This window comes from Oryctolagus cuniculus, chromosome 11 (genome assembly GCF_964237555.1).
Source record: "Oryctolagus cuniculus chromosome 11, mOryCun1.1, whole genome shotgun sequence".
Lineage (NCBI taxonomy): Eukaryota > Metazoa > Chordata > Mammalia > Lagomorpha > Leporidae > Oryctolagus > Oryctolagus cuniculus.
In genome coordinates this window covers 102860608-102874663 of record NC_091442.1, presented here as the reverse complement: position 1 = coordinate 102874663, position 14056 = coordinate 102860608, and the positions used below count along the sequence as shown (strand labels likewise).

At 41.2% G+C, this 14056-nt stretch overlaps 1 protein-coding gene across 21 annotated transcripts in view; it reads left to right on the top strand.

Annotated features, from left to right (window-relative positions):
• ANKS1B (ankyrin repeat and sterile alpha motif domain containing 1B) overlaps positions 1-14056 on the top strand; it is a 1216905-nt gene that overhangs the window by 50914 nt on the left and 1151935 nt on the right. Inside the window, exon 1 of one of the 21 annotated variants that reach the window (XM_070052746.1) lies at positions 5111-13202. The exons of the other annotated variants lie outside the window; for them this stretch is intronic. The gene's annotated coding sequence lies outside the window, so the exon portion shown is untranslated. Of the gene's footprint in view, positions 1-5110; positions 13203-14056 lie in introns of those variants that run through there. 21 annotated transcript variants of the gene reach the window in all.

The following is a 14056-nucleotide window of genomic DNA, read 5'->3' as shown; positions in this document are numbered from 1 at the left end:
TTTTTTTTGTCATCTTCATTACCATCCTCTGATGGTACCCCTTGAATATGTATATTTTCTGTCTTACTAGGCTACCTTCTTCTCCTTTACCCTGCTTGTTAGCTCCATCCATCACATGTTCCTGTGCAGGATGGAATACCATTGTTGATCCACATGGAGAATCTACATATAACAGGGTCTTCTCATATAGTAGGGTGGGAACCTTTGCTTGGCCTTGACTTTCAGAAGCACTCTATGATCCTTCATTCTTTTCCCCACTTTCACTATTCTGCTAACTGGGTCCCTTCAATGTGGACAGTGTCTGTAATGTGATATGTATATTTACTGTGTTGAACTGGAACTTCACTGGTGCCTGTAACATTTGCTTCTCCTGCCCCCCTTTCTCATTTATCAACACCAAACTCCACTGTCTTTCCATTTCCTTTACTGTGAAGGTATTTCCTGGGGTTATGTACAGCAGGTTGATATAAAAAAAAAAATCTTCCTAGATGCGATTCCTGTTGATGAAACCAGATGCATTTCTTACCCTGGGCTGTTCTCTTCCCAAAACCCTTCTTTCAATGCACTGCTGATATAAGGCCACCTGGGTCACCACTCCCTGTGCTGCTGTCCATGGAGATGGTCTTGGTGTTGGCAGTTCTGAAGGTGGGTGCAGTGGGAATCATGGTGGGAGTTTGGGATGGAGAAGCCCATTGCTGTTGGGTGTTGTTGATCATTGTTATGTTGATGGTACCTGGAAGGGTTTCAGCAGCTATGGCTCTTCCCAAGGTGTCATGGTAACCAGGACAGCTGCAGAGGTGGGCTGCTTAGGGCTCTCTTGGGTCTGCTATCTGTGCCTGCTACTGATCAAACTCTGTGTATAACTTTATTGTTTTAATTAATTAATTTTTTTGTGTGTATAACTTTTAACTTCCCCAAAACTTAACCACTGATGTCTTGCTGTTGACCAAGGTCTTAGTGATAAACAGTTGATTAACATGTATTTTATGTTACATGTATTATGAATGGTGAAAAATATGGGATAACTGCAAAAGATCACTTTTTTACTGCCAATTGCAATTTATTGGAAAGATGAGCTGCTCACCTCGAGATGGTTAGGGTTACACTTGCCTTTGGCAGATAGGTACAAAAAGATCTTCCATCTGCTGGGTCACTCTCCAAATGCTCACCACAGCTAGAGCTGGGCCAGGTTGAAGCCAGAAGTCTGGAACTGAGTTTGAGTTTCCCATGTGGGTGGGAGGGACCCAAGTACTTGAACCATCTCCTGTAGCATTAGCAGGAAGCTGGAATTAGGAGCAGAGACTTAAACCCAGAAACTCTGGTATGAGATGTGGGCATCCCAACTGACATATTTTTTTTGAAAGATATTTTATTTATTTGAAAGAGTTATATAGAGAGAGGTAGAGACAGAGAGAGAGAGGTCTTCCATCTTCTGGTTCAATCCCCAGATGGCTGCAATGGCCTGAGCTGTGCCAGTCTGAAGCCAGGAGCCAGGAGATACTTCTGGATCTCCCACGTGGGTGCAGGGGCCCAAGGACTTGGGCCATCTTCTACTGCTATCCCAGGCCATAGCAGAGAGCTGGATCAGAAGAGGAGCAGCAGGGAATAGAACCAGCGCCTATATGTGATGCTGGCGCTTCAGGCCAGGGCGTTAACCTGCTGAGTTACAGTGATGGCCTCAGTTCACAATCCAACTGATGTCTTAATCAGTGTGCCTGACACCTGGCTGTTAATACTGCATCTTTACATTTGTTCAAATTTCTGTTTATAGCAAATGATGCATGTGCAATTTGTGTTTGTGTGCATACATTTTTGTAAGTTTTAAATTTTCTTAGTGTCTATCTTATTGTAGTAAATGTTAAACTGTATCTATATCTATTTTATGTACTCAAGACATACCTAACTTGTTCTTGATTTTTAAAAATATTTCTAAGCTACATAGTTCACCTGTAGTTTCCTTAGCTTGCCACAAATCTTCAAAACAAAACAAAATGAAACCAGTGCATATACACACAAGAAACTCAAATCCATGCTGTTCAGAGGTCAACTTTAATCTTATTCAGCATTATAGAAATATTAATTATGTGTTTACTTACCTCCATATTGGTGTGGAACCAACTTTTTGCTATATAAAAGCTATGCTGTTTGTAATTCTTCTTTCCTGGATACTTAAGATGAAGGGTAGATAAGTATAGAATACTACAAAAATGCTTTTTTAGCATGAACTCATATAAGGCCAGAGAAGTAGTATCAGTAGAGGGAAAAATATGCTAAATGTTTGTGGAGTCAGAGACAAAGGCAGGAGAGGCAGGAAAAGAGAGGTTTTCTTCTGCTGGTTCATACCCCACATGGCTGCAATGACCAGGGCTGGGCCAGGCAGAAGCCAGGAGCCAGATGCTACTTCTGGGTCTCCCACATGGGTATAGAGATCCAAGCACTGGGGCTATCTTCTGCTGCTTTCCCAGGTCCATTAGCAGGGAGCTAGATTGGAAGTGGAGCAGCTGGGACTTTAACCAATACCCAAACAAAATGCTGGCATTGCAGGTTGTGGCTTTACATGCTATGCCACAATACTAGCCCCAATATTAATCTTTTTTAGAAAGATTTTATTTATTTGAGGGGTAGGATTTTAGACACACACACACACACACACACACACACACACACGGAGAGAGAGAGATAGGTCCTCCATCCATTGGTTCATTCCCAAGATGGCAGCAACAGCTGGAGCTGATTCAATCCAAAGCCAGGAGCCAGGAGCTTCTGCGTCTCCCATGTGGGTACAGAGACCTGTGTGCTTCGGCAATCTTCCACTGCTTTCCCAGGCCACAAGAAAAGAGATGGATTGAAAAAGGAGCATCTGGACTCTGGCCTCAGAATTAGCCCTTAAGGCTTTCGGATCTGGCTGAAGAGTCCATGAGAGTATTTTAGGCGTGGAAAGCCAAGACACTGGCAAAAACAAACAAACAGCAAACACCTAAATGAAAGATCTCCACGAGTGAGATCCCAGTGGAAAGAACGGGCCATCAAAGAAGGAGGTACCTTTCTCTGAAGGGAGGACAGAACTTCCACTTTGACTATGACCCTGTCGGAATAAGATTGGAGTCGGCGAACTCAAAAGGCTTCCATAGCCTTAGTAACTCATGACAAGAGCCTAGGGTGATTACTGACGCCATAAACAAGAGTGTCAATTTGTTAAGTCAACAATAGGAGTTACTGTGCACTTACTCCTCATGTAGGATCTCTGTCCTTAATGTTTTGTTCAATGTGAATTAATGCTATAACTAGTACTCAAACAATATTTTACACTTTGTGTTTCTGTGTGGGTGCAAACTGTTGAAATCTTTACTTAATATACGCTAAATTGATCTTCTGTATATAAAGAGAATTGAAAATGAATCTTGATGTGAATGGAAGGGGAGAGGGAGCGGGAGAGGGGAGGGTTGTGGGTGGGAGAGAAGTTATGGGGGGGAAAAGCCATTGTAATCCATAAGCTGTACTTTGGAAATTTATATTTATTAAATAAAAGAAAAAAATGACCAATAAAAGAAAAAGCAACACCTGGGACATGAACTGGTATCCATATGGTATGCCAGTGCTGCAGGTGAAGGCTTAGCCTATGCCACAGTGCTGCCAGCCCCTCTCCCCGTAGTAGTCTTTTCCACTGTCATCCATTACCCTAATCAGAGGCCAACCAAGGGAACTTCCTTATCTTGGACTTCAACCTCCAAAATTTTGATCCAAATAATGCCTTTCTCCTTATAAAGTTAGTTGCCTTAGGTTTTAGTACCAAAAAACTAATACAATGATATTGCCAGTTAGTAAAATAAACCTTGCTATAAATTGTTATCACTAATAGCCATAGAATAGACACTTTCCAAGTGGAGGATGATCCTCAATTGTCACTGCAATTATGCATATACGTTTTACAAGTAGTATCATCTTGAAATATGGAGGGAAAAGTTAACTGAGTTTTGGCATAGCTTTGGAGAATTTTTGTTCTCATCTTCTATTACCACCTATGCTAAGCAGAATTCTAAGATGACTGCCATGATTTCCATCCAGGAGTACACATCCTGTAAAATCCTGTTTTTTTGAGTGTGGGCAGAACTTGTGAATATGACATGTCATCACACCTGTGATCAGGTTATCAAACAGTCAATTTTAAGCCAATCAAAAGAGACAAGTTAGAAATGGATTGAAGCCTGCAGTCAGGAGGGCCTAGTTAGGGAAACACTTGGCAAGGAATTGTGGGTAACATCTAGAAGCCAAGAGTGGCTCCGGATGGACAGTCAGCAGGACAACTGGTGGTGGTGAGATATGAGTCTTCCAAGTGCAAGGAAATTAATTCCACCAACAAGCAGTGATCTTGGAAGAGGACTCCATGCATTAGAAACAAACCATAGCTCTAGGGGACTCCTTGTTTTCAGCCTGGTGAGACCCTGAACATGGGTTCTAGCTCACTTAGATTTCTGACCATAGAATTTATGAGATGATAAATTTGTATTGTGGCTGGCAGCATGGCTCACTTGGCTAATCCTCCACCTGCGGTGCTGGCACCCCGGGTTCTAGTGCCGGTTGGGGTGCCAGATTCTGTCCTGATTGTTCCTCTTCCAGTCTAGCTCTCTGCTGTGTCCCGGGAAGACAGTAGAGGATGGCCCAAGTGCTTGGGCCCTGCACCCACATGGGAGACCTGGAGAAAACACCTAGCTCTTGGCTTCGATCGGCTTAGCACGGCCATTTGGGGGGTGAACCAACGGAAGACCTTTGTCTCTCACTGTCTAACTCTGCTGTGGGGAGCAACTCGGACTAGACTGTTACTGGAATTAAGACTTATTCTATGCATCTGCTCTCCCACAATATGGCGCTGAGAAGGGAGTAACAACTTCTACGCAGCTGCCTCTCGCCAACTTGAGTGATGACCTGCAGGAGCTGATCCTGCTCCTGATTGGAGGAGAGCAGCGTGCTCAGCGTGTGGGTAGCAGAGTTGGGATTGGTGGAAGAGGACTATAAAGGAGGAGAGAGACAACATGCACCAGGAACACCTGAGGAACATCTATCTGAGGAACATCTGAGCAGCCCCCGAGAGCCGGCCAGCGGTGTGCCGCTCCCCCACGGAAGTGGGGAAAGTGGCAGGGGGAACCGCCCTTCCACGGAGGTGGAAGGGACAGTAGCCAACCCGGGAAGAACCAGCAGCAAACCCGGGGAGGGCCAAGCAGACAAAAGAACAGCGCAGGGTCCTGTGTCGTTCCTCCGTGAAGAGGGGGAGCGACACTGCCTGTCAAAAAAGAAATTATATTGTTTTAAGCTGCGCCCTGTACAATAATTTGTTTGTTAGACAGCCATGGAAAAAGAACACACCACCATATATGTGACCTACCCTTCTAAATTTATACTTCCCTAGATATGCCTCATCCTTTCCCAAATTTGTGTCTGTACTTGAGTGTTCTCTTCGATGGACTGACTTCTTTTATATATCTGTTCTAACTTCCATGAAGGCCCGTCTCTGTACCATTTCCTTATTGACTCTTTCCCTGTTTCCTTGTGTAAATGTAAACTCTTTGACCTCTGAATATGTACTGCATTTTTCATGTAGCTTAATATATTTTTTTTGTATAAGAATTATTTGTATACACGGTATACCAGCTAGCTTTTTCATTTTGACAGCAGAATACCTGCGCTGGCTAACTTAGAAAGCTCAGTTTTGGAGGCTCAGAATATAAACAGTATGATACCAACTTTGACTCTGGCAAGGAACCCTGGGTGGATGGTGGAATGTGTACCATGGTGGTGGAAGGGTTGTATGGTGAGCCCAGGAAGCGGAGAGGTTGGGCCCAAACTAAGGCTTTTATAACCACTGCCTCCTGTTAGGCCCCACCATCACAGGTTTCACCACTTTCCAATACTGCTACCCTGGGGTCCAAGCTTCTAACTCCTGGGCCTTTGGGAGACTTTTAACATCCAAACCATAGATCATGGTTTGTATGTTTTATTTTGGGGAGTGAACCAGTGGCTGGAAGATCTTTTTACCTATCTTTCCCTCTCTCTGTGTTGCTCTGCCTTTCAAATAAACAAAATCTTTAAAATTGTTTTTTGTTTGTTGAAGAGATTGAGAGAGATCAAGAGATCTTTCATCTGTTGGTTCAACAGTTGAATGCCTGCAACCCAAATGCCTGCAAAAGTCATGGGAGGGCCAGGCCAAAGTATAAGCCCGAAACTCAACTCATGTCTTCCACGTTGGTGACAGGAACCGAAGAACTTGAGCCATCATCTCTTGTCTCCCACCCCTCCCCCCCAGCCCAGGGTGTACATTAGTAGGAAGCTAGAATGAAAAAAGGAGTTGGGACTCTAACTCAAGAACCCTAACTTAGGATGCAGGCGACCCCAGCAGCAATTTATCCATTGAGTTAAATGCTCACTCTTATATAGCATTTTTAATGGAACCACATGGTACCCATCCAAAACCATGGAGCTCTTTATGATTCTTTAATTTTGTCTAATTTGATAGTTCCTTTATAAATACAGCAGAGTAATTTTTCCTAGGTAGTCTTTGCATTTTAAGTGACTTCAATGTTAATAATGTTTTTAGGACAAATATTGAACGTACTTAATTTTTTGAACAATATCAGCTCATGGAAAATAGGTTATGTAAAATATTTGAAGTTAATTTGATTATTTTTAGTTGAATTATATAAATTTCCATAATGATTTCCAGACAGTAGGGATTTATCTGTCTCCTCTGGCTGCAACTGACTGAAACCTGACTCAAACCAGTTTAGGCCAAAGGGGAATTTATTGACTACTGTAATGGGGACAGAGAGGTTTGGGTGAAGCTTAGCTTCGGGAATAAAGGGCATGAGGGAATTGAGTATCACTAGGCCTCTTTTTTTTTCTTTAAGTTCTTCTATTTCAGTGTGTTTACTTCATTCACTTAGGCCTGATTCCTGCATATGGCTATTGGCAACAAAGAACTCCAATCATCTTCAATCCTTCTGTTTTTAAATTAATGTAAAAAAAAACTCAAACCCCATTTATTTGTGGTTTCTGATTGGCCAAGCTTGGTTCAGTTGTCTTTGTCTCCCTGCTAATGAAACAGTTTTAGTCTGGATGTTAGGCAGAATTTTCAAGGAGATCCTCTTGTATTTTAACCACATAATTAGAGATGAGGAAGGAGTATGTTTGCAGAAGGGGGCAGGATGGGGGAATAGAGACAATGATAAGAGGGGACGGTGAATACCATGCTTTTACCTTTAAACTTGGAAAAGAAAGGGAAGTGCCTGGAGCATGTGTATTTTCTCAGGAGGGATGCTTAGCAGGAGTCAGTTGGAGGTTATTTGGAGTGTGTCAGGGTTCTCCAGAGAAACAGAACCAGTAAGGTGTGTATGTAAATGTAAATTTATTTTAAGAATTTGGCTTATACAGTTATGTAGGCTGACAGACTCCAAGATGTGCAGGGTCTAAGATCTGCAAGCTGGGAACCCAGGAGAATTGATGGTATAATTACATTCTGAAGACCAGCAGGCTAGGGATCTAGGAACAGCCAGTGTTTTAGTATGAGTCCAGAGACAGGAAAAAACTGGTATCTCAGTTGGAAGTCAGGGAGACAGGAGGATTTTTTTAGTTGGGGGAAGGTCAGCCATTTTTTTTTCTATTCAGACCTTCAACTAATTAGTTGAGGATCACCCAGCATTAGAGAGGGCAATTTGTTTTACTCAGTCTGTTGATCTAAATGTTAACTTCATCCACAAACACCATCACAGAATAAAATATGACCACATATCTGGGCAACTCATGGCCCAATCAAGTTGGTGCATAAAATTAGCCATCACAAGATGATACTTGTTAGAATATGAAATGGGGTGATTTTATATTTCACAGTTGTAATATAGAGCAAGTTAAAGTTATACTGAAAAGCATTAGAAATGTAAGTTGGAAAACCTATTTTTTTGAAATGGGTTTCATTCTTAGTATTGCAAAAATGTATAATGGGAAGATATTTGGAATGTTCAATGGGGTATATAAATAACCAATCTTATGATAAATGAAATTGGAGTATAGGACCTAAAAATCTGTATAAAAGCTACCACTGTAGAAATGAGTTTGTAAATCTTTAATGGTCCATCTCTTAACTTAAAGAAGAGGCTATAAACATATTTGAATATTATATGTAACTGGAGAATATTTCAGTATCTGAAAAGTTGACCTTGATTTAAAGTCAGTTCTATCATCGGAAGAAAAGAGTGCATATTATTGAGGATTCTATTAACCTTCGGTTAGGTTTTCAGAACAATATTTTTATATTTAATAAGTAAAACTTCTTTGTTTGAAATCATTGACTTTTTTATTGGTGGGCTGATGAACCTTGTCTCTCCAGGATACTCTTTTGACAAAGTTTAACATCAAGCCAGAAGGTACAAGAGACATGTTTATCAGGTCCTGCACCCATATCCCAAAGCAATGCAATGAAAGTTAGATTTGGAACTGAGAAACAATAAATGGAACAATATTTATTTAATTTCTTGGCTTTGAATTCCTTGACTATATGGGTCATATAAGTTGAAATTCCCAAATATTTGAGGGTAGATCATAGTTAAGAACACATAGGTAGACTTTGTCATTCTTCCCCAAAGCCCTAGCTCAGATAGGCAAGTTTCCTTTCATCTTCTAGTAAGCCAATGATGGCCACACAGATATTCCATTAAGATTAACAGCTTTATACGCAGATTTGAATCTCACCTGGCCAGAGACTGTTAAAACCCAAGCCTATGGTTACTTTCAAAGATAACTACAAGCTCCCCAGTTCATTGCTCCAGTTTGCAGTGTCTTTTTATTTTTGTCTCCTAGGGATTTCTGTTACATTCTTGTGAGATCCGAGTTCTAATTTTCTATCCGCACAAGGTCTTATTTATTTGTTTGTTTTTTTGCCAGGCAGAATTGGACAGTGAGAGAGAGAGAGACAGAGAGAAAGGTCTTCCTTCCATCGGTTCACCCCCCAAATGGCTGCTACGGCTGGCGCACTGCGCCAATCCAAAGCCAGAAGCCAGGTGCTTTTTCCTGGTCTCCCATGCGGGTGCAGGGCCCAAGCACTTGGGCCATCCTCCACTGCCTTTCCGGGCCACAACAGAGAGCTGGACTGGAAGAAGAGCAACTGGGACAGAATCTGGTGCCCTGACCAGGACTAGAACCTGGGGTGCCAGTGCTGCAGACGGAGGATTAGCCTAGTGAGCCGTAGCGCCAGCCATCCTTATTTATTTTTGATTTCTGTGCCGGTATAGGCCAACCTTCAGCCACTCTCTCACTTGCTATGATCTTCAGTGGCCTTTCTTCTAGATGCAGTTGATACAACTCTGAACAGAACAGATAGATCCCATGTTCACATTGAACTCATATTTTCCAAGGGAAAAGGAAAATAACAGATATGTAAGGTAGTAGTAAGTGCTCTGAAGAAAAATGAACAAGGATGCAGAAATTGGGCGATGTTGGTACTGTTTCATATAGTGTTGTCCGGTCAGACCTTGCTGATATAGTATTTGATGATGTAATGCCAAAGACTGTGTTTGTCTTAGTCTCTTAGAGCTGCTGTAATAAAATGCCACAGAAAGAGCAGCTTATATATAACAGAAATTTATTTCTATGTGTCTGGAGACCAAAAATCCAAGATCAGGGTACCAGCATTTTCGGTTTCTGGTGAAGACTTCATTGTTATTCATAGATATAGCTATATCCTTCTAGCTGTATCCTTTCTCAGTGGGAGAGGCAAGTTATTGTTCTGGGGCCTATTTCCTAAAGGTGCTTATACCATTCATGAAGATTTGCCTTCATGAGAGATCCACTCCCATTCATCTTAATACCAGCATCTGGGGGGTTGGGACTTCAGTTTTGGGGGGACCACAAACATTTAGGCCACAGCAGTATTAATGATATGTTTTTGTAATAAACAGCTTACCATGGTGTTGTAAACAATATTATAAGCTGAGCTATGGAATTGGATATTGTCATAATACTTCAAATATTAATGTAAGTTTTAAAAAAGATAATGGAGAAATATTCTGAGGACATTTCTTTCTTTTTTTAAAGATTTATTTATTTGAAAGAATTACAGAGATGCAAAGGCAGAAAGAGAGAGGTCTTCCATCCACTGATTCATTCCTCACATGGCCGCAATGGCTGGAGCTGCACTGATCCAAAGCCAGAATCCAGGAGTTTCCTCTGGGTCTCCCATGGGGGTGCAGGGTCCCAAGGACTTGGACCATCTTCTACTGCTTTCCCAGACCATAACAGAGAGCCGGATTGGAAGTGGAGTAGCTGTGCCTTGAACTGGTGCCCATATGGGATGCCGGCACTGCAAGCAGCAGCTTTACCTACTGTGCTACAGTGCCAGCCCTGGTGACCATTTCTTGAATAATGTCTGTCTTTAATATTTCTTATTTTCAATGCTTCCACTATTGAATAATAAATAAAGCTATAATATAATATACCAGGCAGTGCTTCTGGCATGCATTATAAACCCATCATCTTTTCCAAAGTCTTTTGCTCCTCCTGTGTTCACTGTCTCTGAAAGGCCCAACACCATCCACCTTATGTCTTATGCTATTTGTTTTTCCTTCTTTCAACATGAAAATACCTGCATGTGTTAAGCATTGTGTCAGGCAGGCACTGAAAGTAAGGACTGGGACTAGTGTGAGGTAAGTGAGGTACTCAGTATTGGGTGTAAAATTTAAACTCAGTGTTAATGGACTGTACAGCACTCAGTTCCCCAAAGACACGCAGACGTTTGAACCCTGTGACTTATGTTAATAGTCAGTGGATGAATGCTAACAGCTGATGGATTTTGTTGGAGACCTGATCTAATATAGTAGTGGGGGCTGGGGATGTAGTGGGAGGTCTTTGGTCATTGGGGACTTCCTTTGGAAGGTAGTTCTCCTGATATGGTTGGTTGTGTAAGCAGGATTCAGCCCAGCTTCTCTATTTACCTCTTGGCTCACCGTATGATTATTTCTACACACACACTCCGCCATTTCCAGCTTCCATTGGATGCCAGGCCAATATTGGGCCACCAGATCTTGAATTGTGAACCTCAAACTGCAAGTCCTTTTCTTCCCAAGATGCTCCTCTCAGGTATTTTAGTTAAATTAACAAAAAGCTGAGCAATAAACTCTGTAATCAAGGTTATGATATTTCAGTAAACTAAATGTACTCATTGACTTTACCAGTATGGTGGTAAGTAGATATCAGAAAAAGTCCACTAACATTGAAATAAAATAGAGGTTCAAAGCAGATAATGTTTCTACTAGGGAGATACAGGGATTAGCAAAAGAACTCGAGCTATCACTGACACTTCTTTCTTCTTTACTTTTATCAAGATTTTGCCTCTCTTTGAAATCTCTCCTGAATATGCTCTCTCTTTTCTGTATCCCCATCCTTAGTGCTATTTCCTTGGCTCCTTTCTTTCCTGGATTACTTACTCCTAACTGGCCTGCTGCCAGAAAGCCTTTCTTGAAGCACAGATCTGATCGTGACCCTCTCCTGTTTCACATCACCACTTCTAATCTGAAAGCCTGGCAATTCAAAGCATCTAATGATTCTGCCCCTGGCATTCTCCCATGGCTTTAGACTTTTCAGACTCTTTATGGTTCTCCTAGTGCGATTCCCCGCTTCCTGCCTTGCTCTCTCCTTTCTCTCAGATATCTTCTATTCACACATTAGCACTTGGTATAAGGGAATAAGGCTTACATGTCCATGTTTTTCATGTCTAATACATAACCAGCATGTAATGTTTGTTTAAAAAAATGGTGATTTAAGGCCCTCAAGGAAGGCTGAAGCCACACAGGACGAGTTACTTTTTCTCCAATATGCTATGCACTTTCATGCTGCTTTACCTTTGTTTAGAATCCTTCTTTTGCCTGCAGTGCACTTTACTCATGCTTACATTGATTATATCACAGTTGTATATTGCCTGTATTACTAAGCTCTTTAGATGGAGGGCTTGTCTCTTTGAACGTCTAGTATCCTGGAAGCACCAGTTACATAAGTGACACTTAATAAATGCTTGCAGAATATGCCATAGTTTGGGCCTTACATGGTAAGCCCACTGAAATTCATGACATAAATATGTTTACTTTCTTATTCTCAATATATAGCTTTTTTCCTTAAATGACTTTCCCTACTGTCATCTGGGGAGTGAACCAGCAGATGGAAGGCCTCTCTCTCTGTCTCTACCTCTCTCTGTAACTCTGTCTTTCAAATAAATAAAATAAATCTTTAAAAAAATAAGAGGAGCAGGCATGTGGCACAGTGGATTAAACTGTTTCTTGAGATGCTCACATTCCCTGTGAGTAAACCAGTTTGGTCACTCTGTTCTGCCTTCAATCCAGTTTTCTGCCTGTGTATCCTACGAGGCAGTGGCTCAAGTATTTGCGCCTCTGGATGAAGTTCTGGGCTCCTGGTTTTGACCTTGCCCAACTCTGACTATTGTAGGCATTTGGGAAGCAAACCAGTGGGTGGAAGAGCTCTTTCACTTTCTCTGTTGCTTTATATTTCAGGTAGATTAAAACCTAAAAAAGGTATATTTAAAAAAAGTTTTTATTTTTCATGTTCTCATATTACTCATTTTTCCTTGAAAAACAGTTTAGACAGGAGAGTCTCATAAAATCAGATTGTTAGTGTGTATTGTTTACTAGTGGCAAAATTATAATGAAAATGAAGAGACATCCTGGGTTCTTTTATCATTCATGCCATCTTCTCTGGTTGTTCTCTGGTTTATGTCTAAAACTGATTCTTTCTGTTACACCACCAACTTTCGCTTTCCTGTTACCAGTTTAGATTGCTTTGTTTGTGGTGAGTAGATCCTTATGGAGGTTTGAGTAGCATGAGTGGGAATATAGTTATTTTAGAGAGTCTTGTTTTTTTGTAAATACTGAGGAACTATGTGAAACACTTCAGAAAGATGCACAGTGAAGTTACCTGGTCAATTTTTCTGCTGAAGCCTCCAATAGAAAGACTTACCAAGCTAGAAGCTCAGAGGATAGAAGCAGTGTGATGGTAAATTTGTATGTGTCAGCGTGACTGAGCTAAGGGAATCAGCTAACTGAGGTGTTTCTCTAACAGATAAGCATTTGATAGAGCAGATGGAGTAAAGAAGATGCCTTACCAGTATGAGTGCGTATCATGTAGTCCATTAAGAGCCTAAAGAGAACGAAAAGGTAAAGGAAGAGAGAATTTCCTCCTTTCTTAAGCTGGACTGTCCATCTATCCTGCCCCTGGATGTTGCACTTCATCGCCTTTGTGCTCTAGGATGTCTACCAGCAGCCAGTTCTCAGACCTCTGGATTTGTACTGAATGACGCCACAAACTCTGCGAGGTCTCTAGATTGCAGTTGGCATACTGTGAGGCTTTTTGGCTTCCATGATTTCATGAGCTGGTTCCTATAGTAAACCATTTCTCTATCTCTCTCTTACACACACACACAAGGGTACTTGAAAAAGGCTTTGGAAAAATGGAATTAAAAGATGTTTATTTTGATGTAAGAAATTTGAAAGCATGCATAGTTTTTTTCATAATACGTGTTCACTGAGCTTTTGGGAGGTCCCTTACACGTGTTGTCTGCCAGTGATACTCTGGGAAAGTCTTGGCTCATGCAGGCAGTGTTTCCAGACTCCCGATTATATCAATAAATGTCTCGAATGTAAAATTTCATTTTTTCAATAGGTACCTAACCTTTGCTTGTCTTGGTGAATTGATACTGCATATTAAAATAATGTTCCTTTTATAGCGTGTTAGAAAGCACCATAGAATCACTGGTAGGTTTCTGTTTTAAAGTCTTGCATATATGAATATTGTCCTTTGGGGTACATTTTCCCCGGAGAGTTATCTATTTATTCATCCATGTATATTTTGCATATAATGTAAAAGATATTTTTTTTTGTGGCAACTAACTCATGTATTACATCTGGGATAGTGAAGTGCTTATATTCTACAAGCAGATGAATGGAAATTGTAGCTACTACAATGTCGTATCTTTGTAAAAGATGGAATATTGCAGGGGAGAGCATTTGGG